Here is a 21,428-nt window from a genome sequence, read left to right as displayed (position 1 = left end):
AGTCCAAGTGAGTCGTTGCAGGCCACAGATAATTGCTTCGTGCTGCTTGTTTGAGACCCTCCTACTCTAGAGGCACTGGCTAAGAGGACTGGACATTACAGTACATTAACACAGCACTGAGAGAGAGAAAGGGGTTAATACAAACACGCTGACTACATAATCAACTTTATTAATTCAGTTCAATTTATTTTTATAGAGCGCCTTTCACAACAAGGTTGCTCCAAGGTGCTTAACAAAGAAAGATAGATACTTTATTGATTCCATGAGGGAAATTGCAGTGCAACAGCAGCTTAACACAGACAACACAGCCACAGTGTAACGAATGATACAATAATAATAATACAATACATACAATACAATCAGTACAGTGAGAAGTGCACTAAGAAGAGTTACTCACAGTCAGGAACACACGGAGAACAAACCAGAAAAGAACAGTACACAAAAAAGTCCTATTGCACAATTTGAATATAAATATAAATATACTGCACAGGTCCCTGGCATATATTGCACAAAAACGGTTGTAAACGGGAAAAGAAAAAGAACAGATGTATCAGTTTACTGTTCAGTCCAGAAACAGGTCACTGTCAATGTTGCCTCTGCCCAGACGCAAGGTGGATGTGTTGTACAGTCTTATGGCAGAAGGCAAGAATGACCTCCTGTAGCGCTCCCTGTCGCACTGTGGATAAATCAGTCTACTGCTGAACGTGCTCTTCATTTCTACAAGCCTGTCATAGAGGGGATGGGAGACGTTGTCCATGATGGCCTCTAGTTTGGACATTATTCTCCTCTCAGCCACTACCTCCACTGGGTCCAGGCCAGACCAAATGACAGGTCTTGCTCTCCTGATGAGCTTATTCAGCCAGTTAGAATACACGGCTCTAATCCCAGAGCCCCAGCATACCACTGTGTAGAAAATGGCGCTCGCCACCACCGACTGATAGAACAAATGTAGCATCTTACTAGGTACATTGAAGGACCTGAGCCTCCTCAAGAAGTAAAGCCGGCTCTGACACTTCTTGTAAATGGCCTCGATGTTCTTAGACCATTCCAGAAGCAAGTGACCATACATGTGAATACAGATCAGAAAAGACCAGAAGAAAATGGAGGAGAGGAACCAAAAACTCCTTAGTAAGGAGGACAAAAAATATTTCTCGAGGTTCGAGATCAACTGGCTGCCCAACCCCTCTGGGCATGCTAACATTATACACTTCTAAAAAGTACTATATGTGGAGTATTAAGCCTTCCATCATGTCCTTCTGTGTGTCAGTACTGAGACCTGGGGATGTGCTCTTAGCAATCAGGCGGGCAACTTGGTTAGAATTAATGATCCTCTCGAGTTTGGGTGGAGACTGTTTAAAAAAAGCCCAGGCTGTTCACTTATTGATAAAGGTTATTCTATTTGATGCACACCAAGTCTCTAACCAGTGGTTTAGTAAGAATATAGCCTACTATAGGTTACTGTAAAGGATTTGTAAGGGACCAGACACAATAAAATGCAATAAAACGAAGTTAATCTTTAACATCTCAGATTGTTGATACTTTATTCATTAGTTCTAGCATGAACAACCAAGGTGGAGACTTCATTGCTGGAAAATGTCTAGTTTCGCCTCAATGTCAGCATTTTACGGAAACCTCAGATTTGTGACGGTTAGGAGTTCTAACTTTCCTGATTATCGAGCTGCCAATTCAGAGCACCTTATCCCCATCGACGGACACGCTGCCTAAAGCAGAGAACCTGTTGCTGAGTCAGATGGGCAACTGGTGTGCAGGGGGTCGTCTTTGAGCTCTTAGACCCCCATCTGACCTTGACCCAGGGCTCGCGTGTGGTCACTGCTGGTGCCAGTGTCAAGCTGGAGACAGCTGGGCCGGGAGGGACTGCAGCCAATTCTGAATTGACTGAGTGCTCCGACTGAGCTGAATTTATCCTCCCCTCAATGTGTTTAATATCTAATAGTGTGCTAATGCGCCCCTCCAAAATGCAAAATCTGTCCTCCAACTCTACTAGAACTGAGCAGTTCTGGCATTTAAAATGTATCTACATTGTAGGTGGAACTTTCTACACTGTACATGCAGCAGGACTGGCGAAACACAAGGGGTGCTCCCAGTGGAAGACATAATCGCGACTCGCCTTTGTTAGATGTGTCAGCGGCGATGACTAATTACTGACAGCCGAGTCTGATTGAACTCGGCTGTTGTCATCTTTCGCGATCAACTCCATTTCATAAAAGCCTGGAAGACTGCTGGAGCGTTCACTAGGCCAAAAGGCATAACCAGATATTCCTAATGTTCATGTGTTATCATTAATAGCTGTTTTCCCACTCATTGTCTTCTCGTATACGAAAAAGATTATACTGTACACCCCCCAAAGATCTAGTTTTTTTTAAAACAGTCGCATCCTGCACTGACTCGAGAGCTGCTGCTATTTGAGGCAAGGGCTATCGATGTTATTTTTTTTAAATAGTTATTTCATTGAGATCTGGATAGTCAGAGCTGGGTCATAGTCTCCCATCCTTCTTCTCCACGAAGAAGAGACCCGCACACACTGGGGCTGTAGAAGGTCGATAAATAAATCCTCAGACTGCTTATTGCCCTGGGCATGTACCAATAAATTACAGGAGCATATCTATATATCACTGCATTGAAGCAGGAGACACAGAATCACTGCAAACACATCCTAAATACAGTGTTCCTGCACCTTTGACCTCATCCAGAACGTTTCATTTTTTTAAAAGGGATTGCTGTCTGAATGCACATCTGAATCCCAAACAGAATCTCTAGTAAAATACGATCATTTGTGAAACGTACAAATGAGTGTTTCAAGGGCCCATTCCTCATTCTCAAGACACATGTATGCAGTAAGTTCACCATGCATTGAGCAATAATAATAATAATAATAATAATTGCTTACACTTATATAGCGCTTTTCTGGACACTCCACTCAAAGCGCTTTACAGGTAATGGGGTCTCCCCTCCACCACCACCAATGTGCAGCATCCACCTGGATGATGCGACGGCAGCCATAGTGCGCCAGAACGCTCACCACACATCAGCTATTAGTGTGGAGGAGAGCAGAGTAATAAAGCCAATTCATAGAGGGGGATTATTAGGAGGCCATGATTGGTAAGGGCCAATGGGAAATCTGGCCAGGACGCCGGGGTTACACCCCTACTCTTTTCGAGAAACGCCCTGGGATTTTTAATGACCACAGAGAGTCAGGACCTCGGTTTTACGTCTCATCCGAAGGACGGCACCTGTTTACAGTATAGTGTCCCCATCACTATACTGGGGCATTAGGACCCACGTGGACCACAGGGTGAGCGCCCCCTGCTGGCCCCACTAACACCTCTTCCAGCAGCAACCTTAGTTTTTCCCAGGAGGTCTCCCATCCAGGTACTGACCAGCTCACACCTGCTTAGCTTCAGTGGGTTGCCAGTTGTGAGTTGCAGGGTGACATGGCTGCTGGCTAGGGATAGGGATAGGGATTAAAGACACCACAGGTAAGGTTAGAAGTCATTCTGAGGTGCCACATGTGAGGGATACAACTAGGAATCTGAAATGCAGGGTTTGAGAGCCCTTCAGGAGCACTGCATCCTTTGAGACACACCTGTGCATGTTAAACAAATGATCATTTCTTTCAGCATTAGGGACTAAATATACTAAACGTATTATTCTAAAATGTTATTTAAGCAGTAAGAGTGCAGGGGGTCTAAATCTGCGATCCAGTGTATTGAAGTATTTCACAACACTACCTTTAGCACGTCTGGAAATAAATCCTCATTCTGATTATTGCCCTGGGCATGTACCAATAAATCACTGAGCCTATATATATATATCACTGTGTTGAAGCTAGAAACACAGAATCACTGCAAACACATCCTAAATACAGTGTTCCTGCACCTAACCCTAACCTACCTAATTTAAGTAGAATAGATTCTAATAATATAATGATCCAGTGTGTTGCACTACTTCACTGATCTATGCCATTTGGAAATAAATCCTCAGACTGCTTATTGCCCTGGGCATGTACCAATAAATCAACAAATCGAATTAAAATAAAAGCTTTATTTTATGATCATTCGTCCAACCACTCCAGAGATTGTCCTTCTCCATTAAACGACTTCCTGGAGACACCATAATCACATAGGAGCTCTTCTCCCACTGCAATCTCTCTTTTTACCAAGAACAGAATTATGTCAGTCTTTTCGTCAATTACAAAAGATTCTTTAATTGGTCTGAGGTTGGCTTTTTTGTTTGAATGATTTATGCGCCTTCCAATTGTGTCCATATCCAGGTGGCAGGTGCAGTGTTCTTCACGCGAATCAATGCACATTTTTTGTTTAGGTCCAACAAAAAAGAATAGATATCCCATGTCTCCCTCTGCCGTCTGTGCCATTAGGGCTTCTCCAGCTGTCTTTGTGATAACCTTGCCATGGTAATCACACACCACCTCTCCCTTCTGGAAACGCCTGTAAGTTATAACCTTCTTCCCTTTCACAGGATCGTCAACGATGTGCAGGCCTCTCCAGGTTTGGAGTTTTACCAGATTTTCAATGTCCTTGCCATTTGGTTGGACTTCTACATGCGGCCTCCAGTTCTGAAGTACCTCGGACACAGCTGGTGTATTGGTTGACCATCCCATTTTTTCTATATAATGGGTCACTTGGTTTTCTGTTGGTAACCGTCTTTTGTATTGATCTGTAGAGAAACATCAGAAATCCACCCAAAGAATATATCCAGTAATAGACTCTTGAAATATTACTCTTTAAAAAGGGAAGAAATCCTGTTCTTACCTAATATGTTCTGTTACCTCCTTTTCCTCTGCTCAGCTCTCCATTTATTGTAACAGTGGCGATCGTGAACGCCGGTCACTCTCAGGCGCTCTTTCTTTCTGGGAGGCTGCCTTCTAATGTCACGGGAAACATCTGTATCAGCTTCTGGAAGGCTGCAGCATCATCCATCTTTGGGCATCTATATGCAGCAGCTGCCACCGTGGACCTATTTGTAAAAAGAAAACTTAAATATCTCAGATCTAAGACAGAGTGGCTAAAAGGTAACTGAAAGAGGATATTGAATTAAAACTTACCGTATAGCAGCTGTACGTTCTTGTCCATAGCCTAAAGATTGCTCTCCTGATCCTGAACTGAAGTTTAAAAAAATATGAGAAATGTATGTTTATCTTAAATATTGACTTTCAGATACTGAATTTTGATATCACTGTGACACTTACAGAGATCCTGCTTCTACAATGCCATGAATTAGTTCCCTGGCTGAGCACATGTCCTCATCTGTCAGCCTTCTGGCTAGGTTTTCAACAGTTCCATTTGAAACACCTAAATAATCATTCAGGACAGTTTTCTGATCAATAGGTAGCGTCTTTATTTCCATTTCAAATGCCCTTCTTGCAACATAGCAAGTAATCAGTGGTAGGTGGTACCTGCAAAACAAACATATATAAAATAGTTGTTTTCAAGCCACAGAAAAGTAAAAAGAAAATACATCAAAATAATGATATATTTCAATTTACTTCTCATGCAGTCTTCGCAGATCATAGGTAGGATTGTGAACTGGTTCTCCTCCTGCATACACAAAAAATGTTCTATTTCCATTCTGCAGTTTGCATCACAGCGTAACTTAATGAAGTAGCAGTGAAACATCTGAGAAAATAAAAAATAAAAATGCAGTTTAAATGCAGTATTCTTCACATACCATTGAATGCAAAAAGACAGTTTTTAGCAATGAAATATCAATAAAACCTTCAACTCACCTTTTCCTCTTCTTCATTTAGTGCAAAGGAAGCTAGTCGCTGAGTTGCAGCCATGCGCTCTTTGACAGAGATTATTACCCTGTTTTTACCCACTTTTATTCACAATTTTTCGCTGTATCCAATCCAGGACCTGAATTCAGAAGATTTTTTAATACAAATATTAATTAAATTCAATTTCTCGAAAAGAACATCTATAATCAAAATTCTCGGTTGTATGAAGGGATGCTTACTGTCATATTCTTTACCACCCCTGGGCTCTGAAGGTGCTTCAGCTGGAGAATGGCCTGCAGGTAAAGCATCACAACAATCCGCTCACTTGTGGTGATGTCTGCAGAGGTGTGTGTCTTGCCCAGTATCTGCTGCACATCTTTCTTTGCAACACTCAACACCTTCAAGCAATCGCTTAGTTTAGGTGGAGGACTCTGCAGCTGTGTTTGTCTTGGGGAGAGAGAGCAATACTATCAGCCTCCAAAAGGCAACATTCATGTGTTTGAATAGAAAAGCAAGTATAAGTTGAACCAACATTTAATAAGTAATGTACCTCTTTCTGGTTATTTCCTGTCTGACACTCTTGTTGTTTCTCTTTTTTATATCCTTTAGATTGCTCTGGAAGTCTAATAAACTCTTAGCTAGACTGGGATCCTCCACTTGCAGGCTAGTGTTTTTTAGGATGAAGAGCAGGAATCTGCTGATATTAATGATATAACCTGCAATGGTCTGGTGAGACAGCCCAGTCATCTTCAACTGGGAAACAAATGTCTGCATTTTGGAAATGTCCTTCAGAAAACTTAAGGAAACTTCTGATGGATGCATAAAAAACAGGAACCTGGAGACATTTTCAACCTGAAAAACATATATAGAGAAAGTCATTATTTTTATAACCAACATCCGTGGTATGTGAAGTTTAAGCCGAGTAAAACCATGTACCAAATACCTACCTCCTTGGAGCAGTTTACCATTCCCAGGCCCTGGATAAGGTATTGTTTAAAGCCAGCCAGGAGAGGAGAATCAAGAGAGTGTTTTCTGTAAAGTCCAGCCAGGGCAACTCTTTTTTGGAGAGCTTTTAGATTACCTTTAACTGACACCCTGTAGAAATAAGACACATGGACAATTACATGTATTATAAGTGTTTCCGTTTTCTTAGTTGGCTTCTGGGAGAAAATGGCTTTAGATGTGGCCCCGTGTGAATATGTATATCTACCAATTAACTGACATCCCAATTAAGGCTACATTTTTTCTTGCCTCTGTGAAACAAAATCAATTTTTATACATACAACGTGCAAATAAAAAATAAAGCACTAGAAACCCTATTGAGCAGAGAGTCTTACTGTTCCCCATCTTCCCCTTCCTCCTCCGCTTCTGCTTCAGTTTCTGGAGCAGCCTCTGGCATCTCTTCCTCCTGGACAGCGGCCTCTTGCTCAGGGCCACTGGAATACAGGTAGATTCTTTTCAACATGCTTTTACATAATATGTTGTAACAATGATTTCAAAAAGAAACTACAGAAGCCTTACAAATTAAAAATATCTCACCTTGCCAATGTGTCTTCAGGCTTCCCACGTACAAAAAGGCCCAAGGACTCTAGCAGTCTTACAACCGCTATCCTGTTTGCCTCACCAGACACGATCTCTATTCTGTTGTAATCCACGATGACCCCGTTCTTCAGGTGATTCATCATGTCCTTTCTCGCCTGTTGAGAGGCCATCGTGATCTCCTCTGCTGTGGCGTGCTTCATACATGCCCTCTTCAAGTGAGCAGGAAGCTGATCAAAAGTATTCAGGCACATCTTGCACACCAGGGGAATCCTCGTGGGGTTTCCTTTGAAAATAAATAATATAATTTGTGTATAGAAACAAGCTAAGACTGATTTCTTAAATTATCCTTAATTTTCTCTCTCATAGTTTGAGCATAATGATTTTATTGTATTGCTCATTGCTCCAAAATAAATAATGGTTTCATAAAAAAGTGAACATTCTCATCTATATTCATTTGCAGTTACACTATTGCAATTAATCTGTATCCATTCTGCATTCATATCTACTAGAAAGAGCTCTCAATTAATTAAATGCCCCATTGAACTGGCCCTGATTATACAATGCAAGGAGAAGTCTTCTAAGCCAATACTTGTAACCAGAAAGAGGCTGTATTTCAATTACACAATATACAAAACAACACCATTTAACACAAAGATATATTCCACACCTCAGCATGCACATGATGAGATTCTTGATATTAGATTAGTAAAAACAATATCAATGCACTGAGAGACGCTTAAGAATAAAGATGCATCTGCCTGACTGCATATTTGTTTTAAAAGGTTATCAGCAAATGCATTTAAAAGTAAAAATGTAAAGTCTTACCTCTTGATCGTGGTGGTGATTCAATAACCAGGACCTTAGTCAAGTCTCAGAGTTACTGTACCTCCTGTCTTGTTATAATTTAATTTAAAAACATGGTTAAGCATGGGTTTAAAGTATATTAAAGTATATTCAACAGTGCAGGTGCATCCAAAGAAATCCAAGCCCTCGGAAAGAATTACCATTTCCAAAGATGTCTAGTTTCAAGCATTAACATCCAAAGTACCCGTCTTAGCTGGGGCAGATAGTTTGCCAAGCCATCTGAAAGAATTACCATTTCCAAAGATGTCTGTTGTAAGCCAGGTTCAATCATTACCATCCAAAGTATCGGTCTTCCCTTGGGGCAAGGGAGTTTCCTGTGTGTCTAGGATGTGTACTTCCCTTAAATAAAGGATGAATATGGGTACCATAGGTATTAAATCTCTCAAAGCTCAGAGTAAACTAAAAAACCCTTGGTAAGTGTGTTATAACATGGATGGGTATTTATAGTCCAGTGCCTCCTATTTGGTGTCCCCTGAAGGCATTTTGAACCCAGCAGGTGACACTGATTTAGTTTTATTTGGCCCTGATTATGCAATAAAGGATAAGTAACCAGAAAGAGGTGGTATTTCGATTTTACAGTATATAAAACAATACATATATTCCACAGCTCAGCATGCACATGGTGAGATTCTTGATATTAGATTAGTAAAAAATACCAAGGCACTGAGGCTTATTAATAAAGATGCTTTTGACTGACTGGACCTTGGGGCAAGGTGTGTAAATTACAACAGACATCTTTGGAAATGGTAATTCTTTCTGAGGGCCTGGGAAACTCTATTTCTTTGGATGCACCTGCACTGTTGAATATACTTTAAACCCATGCTTAGCCATGTTTTTAAAATTAAATTATAATGATTTTTGTGTTTGATAATGGTAGCAAAGGCTTCCTCCACCCACTGCTTTGCCAAAGGGGAGTGCTGTTTTCTGGGAGGGGTGGAGTCTTTGCTCGGGGTAACTTTCTGCTGAGTGCAATATACCTTTCACTTTTCACCTGCAATCGAGACAGGAGGTACAGTAACTCTGAGACTTGACTAAGGTCCTGGATATTGAATCACCACTACGATCAAGAGGTAAGACTTTACATTTTTACTTTTAAATACATTTGCTGATAACCTTTTAAAACTAATATGCAGTCAGGCAGATGCATCTTTATTCTTAAGCGTCTCTCAGTGCATTGATATTTTTTTTCTAATCTAATATCAAGAATCTCATCATGTGCATGCCACGGTGTGGAATATATCTTTGTGTTAAATGGTATTGTTTTGTATATTGTACAATTGAAATAAAGCCTCTTTCTGGTAACAAGTATTGGCTTAGAAGACTTCTCCTTGCATTGTATAATCAGGGCCAGTTCAATGGGGCATTTAATTAAATGAGAGCTCTTTCTAGTATTTAAGAATAAATATTAAATTTATGGTGTATTAAATAAAGGGTGAATATGGGTACCATAGGTATTAAACCTCTATAATCTCAGGGTTAAAATAAAAAAAACAAGGTGAATGAGGTGTAACATGGATTACATGGATTATTTAGTAGAACTTTAACTTTAGTAGAAAGTGGCTTTCAACAGCCATCTTTGGAAATGGTCAGTCTTTTAGACACCTGGGGAGAAGGTACAGAGTAATTTACACACCTTCCTGCTACCATGATCAGAGCAGTATTAGATTAAACTTGTCATTTATTGAAAGCCCAGTTTTTAACAATCATTTTCATTTTAACTTACTTTTTTCAAAGAAGGATCTGAGGTTCACTTCTTGAATTAAATCTTTTGACAAGAGGTAAGACTTCTATTTTACATTTAAACCCATGTTTAGCTGTGTTTTTTAGATTCAACTGAACCAATTTCTGTGTGTGATAATGTCCTTGAATTCTGACAACATCACACTAAATTACATGATATGAAACAGCTAATGTTTCTAGAGATTAAGTTTCTGGGATGCTTCTCATTACTTTGCATTACCAGGGACAGTTTAATTCACCTTGTACAGTATTGAAAGACCAAGATGCTTTTTTTAAAGTTATTTAACATTTTATAGAACTTTGTCTACTATGGCAACATGATAAGCTTTTGCACCTACCTGCCCCCCAGGGAAGGCCAATGATTTCTAAATTGATGGTTCCCTACAGTAGACTGTACCTTATCTTCTAAGGCAATGTATATTGACCCAAATCAGTTTTGGAATCCAATCTACTGACGAGATGGAGCACATCCTTTTTTGGATACAGATTCATTGCAATAATGTAACTGCAAATGAATATAGATGAGCATGTATGTTTGTTCATATACAGTGGCAGGAGCAGTCTCTCATTGCAGTGAATTTTCAGGGCCAATTCATCTCTCCATCTTATACTGAATATGAAAGGTAGCTGTGTCTATATGGACTCCTCACTAGTTGGAATTTGTATATATTCCAGTGTTCCCTCAGCCAGTCCTTCTGTTGTAATTCAATTTATCTTATAAAATTCCTTCCCCACTTCTAGGACCAGCAGTTTTTGAACTCCACAATGGCTCCTATTGGAAAGTCTGTGACTGAGACCAAGTAAGAGTTCACTTTTTTATATTAAGCCATTATTTCATTTGGAGCAATGAGCAAGTCTGATATAAATACAATAAAATCATTATGCTCAAACTATGAGAGAGAAAATTAAGGATAATTTAAGAAATCAGTCTTAGCTTGTTTCTATACACAAATTATATTATTTATTTTCAAAGGAAACCTGCAAGGATTCCCCTGGTGTGCAAGGTGTGCCTGAATACTTTTGATCAGCTTCCTGCTCACTTGAAGAGGGCGTGTATGAAGCACGCCACGGCAGAGGAGATCAGGATGGCCTCTCAACAGGCGAGGAAGGACATGATAAATCACCTGAAGAACGGGGTCATCGTGGATTACAACAGAATAGAGATCGTGTCTGGTGAGACAAACAGGACAGTGGTTGTAAGACTGCTGGAGTCCTTGGGCCTTTTTGTACGTGGGAAGCCTGGTAAATGATTTGAACTAATTTAACGTCATATTCGGGAAATCCAGAGAACGTCTTCACACTTGTCGTGGCTGTTGCAGGAAACACCTGTTGAATCTCACTCGGGATTTCTTGAGAGATCATTCAGCGAGCAAGTCGCAATTAGGAGATAATTTGGTATTTCTTAAGAGAACTCAGAGAACAACAGCACCAATAAATGCTGGGGAGACAGGTAGTTTTTTTGTAATCAGATTCCAATGTCGAATACTGTGTATGAGAGCTTACTGTACGTAACTTTCCTTTTCTCACATTTTCTGACGACTATTCCGAAGGGGCGCCCTGTCAACTCCTAATACTTTCAAAAAATCTGTCTGAGTGTTTGATTATTGTCATTTAATTTTTAAAAAAGTTCAATGTTGATTATAACTAAAGAAATTAATGATCACAAACAAAAAAAGGGCTGAAGATGCGAGTCGCTTTTGTATTAGAGCTGGATGACACGAGCTTATAAATAAAAAACGTTTTCTTCCAATAAATCATACATTTTGTTCCATCCTTCTTACTATACTTCTCTCTTGTAGTAGTAAAGCATTTTGATTGAAACCGAACAATACATTAAAGGTTTCATCTATACACTTATACTTACGCTGCTGTGCAGCGGAGCCTGATACACCCCAGTGGGCAAAAGACGTATAATATATGTCTTAAACGCATACCTTAGACGTATAAATGTGGTCTGCAATTCGTCTAGAATGAAATTCTAATATACGTCTATTGTTATACGTCAATTATACGTCTATGATTAGATGTTCATTATACATAAATGGTTGGAGTTCTATTATATGGATAAATTTAGAGGTCTATTATACGGATAACTTTAGAGGACTATTATACGTATATGGTTAGAGGTCTATTATACGGATAACTTTAGAGGTCTAATATACGTATATGGTTAGAGGTCTATTATACGGATAACTTTAGAGGTCTATTATACGTTTATGAGTAGAGGTCTATTATACATCAAAGATAGGTTTTACTGGTGTAGAAACTAGTAAATCAAGCCAATGATTTGGTTTAGAAATTTATTCAGAAAATACACATTCACACCTGAAAAATATGTATTTCAAATTATACATTGTATACAATCGATCAACAATCAACATATGGGCAATAATCATAAAAAACACAACTAGTCTTAAACTTCAGCTACAAATTCTGGTAACATGGCAATATACAGTATAGTAATGACAAACACTAATTACATTAACGCACTAAAACAAAAACACATTTTGATTCAAATATAAATTTTAAAATGCACAACTTCTACATTTCCAAGAAAAAAAACATTACAATGGAAATTAAGACGATTTTTGTCCACCATTTGCAAACCCTGTCTAATTGTCCTAACAATTAGAACCAGAAACTTATTATTTTCAGTGTCCAGATCTCCTGGCCCCCTGCCTTGCATATGCATTCTTCAAGTAATGCATTTTGTGCTCCTTAATTTCTTTTAATGTCGATGTAGGGTGGGACTATATTTATTACTATATTTAGTATACACGTGTAAATAAAGTAATTACTGCAAAAATAATTTACTTCGTGCACGATGCAGATTGCTGTATACTCCTAGTTGCAAAGGAACAAGTAATAGGTTTATTCCATGCTGAAAAAAAGAAGAAAGAGAACACAACGTTTCGGCCGTGGAGCCTTCTTCAGGTGTGAGAGAGACAGGGCAGTAGGCAAAGGTAAAGTAGCGGGAGAACAAAGGTTGGGAGGGAGGAGGAGTGAGAGGCGGGAGCAGGGGACAGAAAGAGAGGCCAATCAAGAGGTGTGAAGTCAGAATGGGTGCAGAGAGGTGTGAAATGAAACTTCCAATGAATGGAGAAAATTTAAAAGAACAGTAATCTAGTTAAGGGAAGGGAGAATGTGTGATCCTAACTGCAGAATAATTTTAGTTTCGGTGGTCTTTCTGATGTATGAGTTCGGAAAACCGTCTTTGAGAACACAGACGGAGAGATTAGTGTGGTCGTGGCCGTCAGAGGTGAAATGAGAAACAATGGGCTTGGAGAGATCTTTAATCTTCACAGCCCTGACGTGTTCTCTGAAGCGGTCTCCGAGTCTCCTTCCTGTTTCTCCAATGTAGATGGCTGGGCATTTACTGCAAAAGATACAGTAAATAAGGTTGCTGGAGGTACAAGATGCTGTCTGGGTGATCCGGAATTGTCCTGAGGGGCCTTGAATGAGTGTGGTGGTGGCTGTGTACTTGCAGGTGATACAGCGAGCTCTGTTGCAAGGGAAAGTGCCTGGTGTGGATGGTTGTTGAGGGTGGTCAAGGGAGCTGTGAACAAGGAGGTTACGCAGATTAGGTGGTCGGCGATATGAGATGATAGGGCGATCATCTCATATCAGGTTACCCACCTGAACTACTCCTAGTTGCGGCACACAAGACATTAACAGTAAAAAGCCTCAGGGACTGTGTCAGATGTGTTTTCGACGTTATATATGCATTTATTAATGTTGTCGATTTTACGGTTGCAATTCGACGTTGATTATACGTCGCGACAACGTATATATAAGTATAGCCGTATTTTCGCCGTGATATATACGTATATTCGACGAATCACTGCCCACTGGGACGGTGCCGTCCGGTTTCAGCCGCACAGACACATCCGGACCCCCACTGAACGATCAGCAATCAATAACATTTGAACGATATAAGCTCCTGCGCTCCGGATCATGTGAGAGAGAAGGCACTGAAAAAGTCGTGTGAAAGTGGATTTTGCACCTGCGCCAGTGCTGTAGTGGTATCATACAGATGCCCATACAAATCCACCATAAAATATTGCTCTGCCCGTTGGTGGATTAGGTATGCATGCTATATTTCAATTTAAATATAAATTGAACCTATTAAAAATTCGATCTTAGATTCAAAATCGATTAATGTAAAAACTGATAAAGCTAAGGCTTTTTTTCAGGGCTATATCTACTTTTTTTAAAGAAGTCTATCGCAATTGTGAAAATTACATAAGGTGTACCAGCACAGGGAGTGAGAATGACCTCAGTCCGGCTCCCAGCAGAATCCGTCCTGGTTTGGTCACTGTCAGACTGTTTGGATCGCAACGTGGAAAAAAAAAATCGCTCTCATCGTGTGACTTCAACTAGAGGAAGGGAAGATCTCATGTTTAAAAAAAATTAGGACTGAAGATAACGTGAACTGAATCCGGGGCCTCACACTTATCAAATTATAAAATAATAATTATTAAAATATCAGGTTGTTTTATGCAGCATTTTGTGCACAGTACGTCGTATTTATCTAACAATAGAACAACAGCCTACCTCAAGGAGGGATTCACACGCAGTCTGGGGTATTTTCCCCTTTACATTTTTGCGATTTTATATCGAACCTGTTATACTCCCAAAAGTGCAGAGTAGCTTGTACTGTGTGCCCTGTTTGCCTTTGTAAGCATTTGATTAAAAAATAAGTTCACAATACGATAAAAACAGAGAAAGCACAAATGTAATAATATAACTATACAAAATCAATACCAAATCATAAAGCAAATTAAGTGCCTAACTTTTGAAAACAGACAACACTTTATCTACAAAAAACTTGACATTGGTATCTATTTTTGAATTACAAAGCAGATAGAGCAGTCCCTGAATTCAAAGACCAGATTAGTTAAAATCCCTTCCACCAATTTAGATTGATCTCGGTCAGAACAAGACCATCAGACGTGAAGGGAATTCGGAACAGGAGCCTCTGCTTCATCATTTATTGAGCTTCTGATCAACATGTGAGTGATAGTTATTTATTGTCTTTGATTAAAGTACACAAAAGTCGCCTTCCTTCGAGCCGGAGTCGAATCAGCAACCTTAGGATTCCCAGGTGTTCCTACTACAGTCCTCCGCTCTACCATCTGAGCTATCGAAGGGATAACAGGAGCTGTTTCCTCGCACACACTGCACAATGTATTGAAATGTTCCAGGTTATTTAAATCCCAGTAAGACATCAAGTTTCCAACTCTTTTCCTTAGTCTTGGTTACCTTGAATTTAAGCTACGAACCAGGATTCTACTGTATACACTTCCGGGGATATTACAAAATGTTTGGTGTGCCATCAATCATTACAGGTGGAAATTGACTCTTTTCTTTCTCGAGGGATCATATTAAACCTTTCATTTGGATCGAGAAGAGGATCGGCATGAGACACAAAACATACCTGTCTTTTTTCTTAAAATCGAAGAATTCTTTAACTTAAGACTACAACGAACTCGGCCGCAGAAATCAGTCCACAGCTCCTTAATTAACCTGTTCTTCACTTCAAGGAACCCAATCCTGCGCCCTCTAGAGGTTACTGAAATAGAGGACAGACTGAAATGAAGACATTCAGAAGCAGACTAAGGGGAACACTGGATCTACATTCGAATATTACCCTTTATAGTGGGAATAAAATTGTCGCGACATAATGAATTTACGCATCAGTTGCTTGGAATATCATTGTAATATTTAATTTGCTTTCCTGTCACACCACTTTTATTAATTATGAAGTTTATCAATACACATTTATTTTAAACAATGTCATTTATTATTAATACACTTTCATTCCGTTCTTATTAGAAGCTGTATCACAGATAATGCATGTAAAGCCTTCAGTATGCGATTGTGAGTTCAGTTATCCCAGGGAGTGAAGAGAACTGAAATTAAGTGAAATAACATTTAAATAGAGTGTAAATCTTCAAAGTTATCTCTCACTTCAGAATATTTACAAGAACTTACGAGGCGTGGGGTTTAAACCCACGTGGACATTTGTTTATTAGATCTTAAATCCCACGCCTTAACCACTCGGCCATCCTGGTCAATAGCAATTTTCTCTCCGTTCTTTAACATTTCAATATGATTCAACAAGTTAAAAAAATAAACCACGGCCCTCTCACAGAAACGTATCCCGTTCTGCCGCGCACCAAACAGGGGTACTTAGCACTGTACTAAAGAGGAGCTGTTTACTGTCAGCAGACATTTCCTCATTTCGAAAGACGTTTTCGCCTACTCTCAGCTTTTTAAAGACGGTCATAAACGCTCAAGAAGTAATTAATTTCAGTTTGAAGTCTGTTTCTTTTGTCTCCGCTCTTGATGAAGAAAAGCCGTGCGTGGGAGACTCCCTCTCTGAAGAAGTTTGCCGTCACCCTGCAAGAGAGAAGATCCATCATTCACCGAGGCAACCACTGAGACAATTAACATTAAACACGTGAAATGCGAGATGCTTTCTACCTAGGGATTTTATCGTTTCTCCTTTGTCAGAAGTGGGATGTAAACAATGGTCTCCAGGAAAAGCTGCAACCTAAACGCAACGCCTTAGACCACCAATACGGAATTATATTTTATTTCTTTCTACTTGTTGAAAAGAAAAAAAGTGAAATCATGTAATGAGGGAAATGTCTTTTTTTCCATGGGAAAAACTAGTACGAGGAAAGTTTATTGAGCAGCGCTCAATAAAAACGATCAGAAACCGAAAGCGCTTCTTATGCGGATCAGTATATTCCGATGCCGGTGATTCTGCAGAAGAAATAAGAAAAGCTGAACTCAAAGCACTGTGCTGCCATTACGGCTACTGTGTCTGCAGCTGCTTTAAGATCTACTCACACCGTGTTGCCATTAAGGCTACATATTTTAAAAAAAACGTATCGTCATCTTTTTGAACGTGATTATTAGACACCCGTTAAATCTCCACGAGGTTTCTTGAGAAATCGTTCAGCGAGCGAGTATTAAAAAACTACGTCGCTTCCAACCCCTGCTGTCACTGTAAACTCGGACGTGATGTTCTGCAGATGTGCAGTGTGCCTTTCCTCTTGTCGTATTCAAGAGTACTCACTGTGATTTAATTTAGATGATTACGTGGAGTAGAGTGACAAGATCTACTTGAACATTTTCGGTTTGTGAAATGAAACACTAAATACACTACTGTAAATACAAGTAATGGACATTTAAAATAACCACAGTACAGCTAGAAGAGTGAAAGATAAGAGACTACTGAGAATGACTTTCACAACTGACTTAAGACCAGCACAACCGCCCGAACAGGGACTTGAACCCTGGGCCCTCAGATTAAAAGTCTGATGCGCTACCGACTGAGCTATCCGGGCTCTGAAAGAAAGGCGACACTGTCGGGATCCTCGCAAGTCACGTGTCTCTTGTGCCAAAGAGCAGTCATACCTGACCCGTCTGGAATGACCACTGACAGACTTTATCATGAAGCGATGGCACCACTCCCAGTAGAATGAGTGAGAAATACAGCATGACATGGGTAGTTAAGGGGCTCCCACAATCCATCTTTCCTCACATTACTGATTTTTTTCAATAGCATTTTGACCTTTTTTCACATTCAGATTTTTTTCACATTTAATAAAATCTTTTTATCAACAACATTAAAAAGAAAACAAATGGAACATTTTTTGGAACAATAATTCAAAAAATCTTTCAATGCCTTGGTTGTATATGTGTGCACACCCTTTATAAAGGTAGTTGCAACAGTGCTGAAATTTAAAGAGCATTTCTGTAGAGAAAACAGCCTTGATGTTAAGCTTAGGGAGCCTGTCTTTTAGAAATTCTATTTCTTAACACCCTGCACAGCCTCCCGACAGACTAACAAATATTTTTTGGAGAAATTGGCTCACACACCGGAAGACACTAACCTTTATTTACATTAGAGTATATGAATAGCAGTTTAACCGAAAAAGTTTGTAATTGTGATTCTGTTAAAATTCAATAAATCGTCTATCAACAGTTAGAATTTATTAAGAAATTGTTTTATTTTATAAACTATAAGATAATTAAGAGAGTTTATAGGTCATATCCGTCGCTTATGTTCTTTTAACTCTAGCGTTCAGGATCCAAACCCAGCTGCGGACGATTGTGTTTCTTGAATCTCTTGTAATCATCAAAAGTCGATGTGTAGTCCTTCAGTACTTTCTCGAGTTGTGCCATGGATATTTTATACGATCAATACTTGTCATGCTCTTTTGCATTTTCCTTAACAAACGGAAAAAGTTCAAGGTGTGTTTACGGCTGTGCTTCACATCTACACGAGAGCAGTACAGGACACGGAGTGAGGAGTTCGTGAAGCTTTCAGTTTAGTGCGGAGTTCAGAAGGAGGATTCGCTCGCTGAATGATCAATCAAGAAATCCCGGGTGAGATTCAACAGGTGTTTTCTGCAACAGCCACGACAAGTGTGAAGCAATCTCTGGATTTCCTGAATTTGAACTAAATTATTAGTTCAAATAATTTAGGATTTAACAGAACTAAATGAGGTACATTTAAAACAGCAGCGCAACCCTGCAGCACGTCGAGCTTAATTGTGTAAACTGCATTTAATTGTGTAAACCTGGCTCTCTCTGAACACGAGCAAAGAGTTCTCACTCAACAGAAGACTGCGATGTGAGTACTGTAATATAAAACACCTGGAGATGCCAGGGATTGAACCCGGGACCTCATACATGCAAAGCATGCGCTCTACCACTGAGCTACATCCCCGATGTAAAAGGCTATGGAACAGACTTAGAGATGTGCAAATGCTCACTGATCACACCACTCACGAAGAATGCCTGCAGTTTCCCACTTTTGCGTTTCTTCTACTACAGAGTAAATTCATAGGAATGAAGAAATAAGGAAGGAAAAATAATCGCATCGAAGCTTAAAGAGACTGGGCACAAATTAATTTGTTATTTTTGTATCCAGTTACATGGGCGACGGTGGTTGATTCCCAGACGGCGAGTGCTTTTTTTCTACCTCCTTACTCGACTGTCTTTCAGTTCTATTTTATTTGAAAGCTATTTGCATCTTTTAAGTGCTCTTGATTAAACTATGCATAGAAAAACAGCAGTACTGATGATTTAACGTAAAAGGGTGAAACAACGCCCCAACCACAGGAATGGTAACAGGAAGGATCGTGTTCTTATTTAATATGTCCTTTTGAGATGTCTTGTCAATGCTCACAGGCGGTAGAGCTGAATAATTTACTTTTAGTGGTGTTTTTAAACAAAGATGGAACACGTTCTTTCTATACCAGGAGAAAAGGAGCAGACTTTACCTTTAAGTGGCAAAAATGACACCTTATCAAAGCTAATATTAATTAAAATGATATCACAACAAAGGATTTGAGCCTTGAGCTTTCATTGGACGTCTGTGTCTCCATAACTTTGTAGGTGAGAGAGAGGATTGTTATAATTTGTAGGTGCTTCTCGGAAGTGCGTTGGTGGTACTCTGGCTGTAGCTGTTTTAAGATCTACTCAGCGGGCAAAGAAAGTTGTAGGAGGTCAGACTGTTTGCGCTGTCTGAAAAACAGTATGCGAATTTAAGCTTATTTAAATAAGATTATTTACAATATAATAAATGCTCCAAAAGCGTTAATCCTGCACAGGCTGCTATTTGAAACGCCTTCATAAATGACGCGTAATAGAGATTTATGCAGCTGGCTTTTATGCTTCACAATATATTGCAATCAGGAAAATAAACCTATAAGAAATGTGCAATACAAGGTCTGTTCCCAAAAGTGAAAGCTCTTTTACACTGATGTCGGTCTTTTTTAGATAATCCAGATTGTAAAAACGACCGCGCCCTGGCCGATCAAAATATTACAAGAAGGCTGTAAAGCACACTCTGAATCGATCCGAATATTTAATTTCCCGGTCCGTTTATGCTACAACAGGCAAGTTTTGCTTATCCAGCAAAGCATTTATCTGTTTAGTGAACTGCTGGTGCTTCTAAGACATCCATGATGGCCGACCACAGAACACTGACACAGCTTTGCGTTCTGAATCTCTTTTTCTCATGCGTTCATTTAATGTGGCACAATGCACTGGGATAGGGGTATTCTGTTCACAAACCAATAGCATTTAAACCACAGCACCCACAATGCTGCAAGTAAGTGTTTTGCACACTAAGCAGAGAGCGATGTCTTCCTCGTTAGTATAGTGGCGAGTATCCCCACCTGTCACGCGGGAGACTGGGGTACATCAGGACGTGCATTGAAGCGAAAGCAGGAAGCGCTGCGACATGCACTGTTCAGATCCCGCCACACTAAGAGGTGAGTGGGTCTGTTCGATCACAGCACTAGGCGAATTCCCAAACAGTGTGTGTGGCGACAAACGAAACGAGCCTGTTTCCGCCCGGTTTCGAACTCGGGCCCAGTAGAATGTGGCGCTGCCTTGTAGAATTCTCCACTTCAGTAGCCCGATTTCGTCGATTGCATGGAGAGGGCTGTAGAATGTGGCGCCGCCATTCCTGCTCCGTCCATGACAGGCGTGCTGGTCTCTGGAGAGAGAGCACGGTCCATCAGCGCACTCCAATAAAGGCACTGGATGCAGCTGAATCTCATTGACTAAGCTCAGTGCTGGGCCGCTGGGTAGGGTTTACCACCGTTTACGTAGTGTAGTGGTTATGACGTTCGCCTCACATGTGAAAGGTCCCTGGGTGGAAACAGACCGGCTTCTTTTGTCGCCACGCACACTGTTTGGGGATTCGCCTAGCGCTGTGATCGAACAGACCTCCTGCGGGGGCCTCTTAGTGAGCCGAAAATCTCATTAATCTCAAGAATCGGCTCCAGCAACAGGGCTGGGCGCATTGTTACATTCTCCGACCACTCTCGGTGTAAACAAGTCCCTCCTGGTCTCTGCTTGAAATGCACTTTCCTGCGTTTGCTTTGGTGTAACTGGCTTCCCCTGCATGGACGAATGTGAAGAAGATCCTTAGTAAGTCATCGAAGAAAACCGAGAAGAGGTCGGAGTGGCCTCTGTCGTTCAGCAAAAATCCAGGCAGGCAGTACTTCTCCTATTCTGCCAGGACCCGGAATCGAACCGGGGTTGTTGCGGCCACAACACAAAATACTGACCACTATACGATCACAGCAAGTTACCGAGACAGACACAGTTGGGTGGGAAGGATGTACTCTCTTCGTGTGACACTAGTCGGAAAAGTCCTGACGTTGTATTTCAACTGAGCCCTAGTATACATAGGCCCTTCGACACTCTGAGTGCCATCTCTCTTGTGTGTTTTCTCCACCAAGCAGGTCATGAAGGCAGCAATTACAGTTTGCTTACATGACGCACGGAACAGCATGGCTGTATGCTCCCATATGGTCTAGCGGTTACGATTCCTGATTTTCACCCAGGTGGCCGGGGTCCAACTCCTGGTATGGGAACGTGTCAGTTTTGCCTCCTGCTTTCCAAAAGATCAGCACCATGTACGAAGGAGCCGCATTTAAACCACTCGATCATGTGCAAAACGTACGAGAAGAGGGGGCGCATGTTTTCAACC

At 40.4% G+C, this 21,428-nt stretch overlaps 1 non-coding gene across 1 annotated transcript; it reads right to left on the bottom strand.

The window, feature by feature from the left end:
- Window positions 1-18,575: 18,575 nt before the first annotated feature.
- On the bottom strand, window positions 18,576-18,647 carry trnaa-ugc (transfer RNA alanine (anticodon UGC)). Its single transcript has one exon. It is a non-coding gene; the product is annotated as a tRNA-Ala (tRNA).
- Window positions 18,648-21,428: the final 2,781 nt, after the last annotated feature.

The sequence above is a fragment of the Lepisosteus platostomus genome, chromosome 5, assembly GCF_059453375.1.
Source record: "Lepisosteus platostomus isolate fLepPlt1 chromosome 5, fLepPlt1.hap1, whole genome shotgun sequence".
Classification (NCBI taxonomy): Eukaryota; Metazoa; Chordata; class Actinopteri; order Semionotiformes; family Lepisosteidae; genus Lepisosteus; species Lepisosteus platostomus.
Note: the sequence above shows the minus strand (reverse complement) of the source record. Positions and strands in the feature narration are given on the sequence as shown.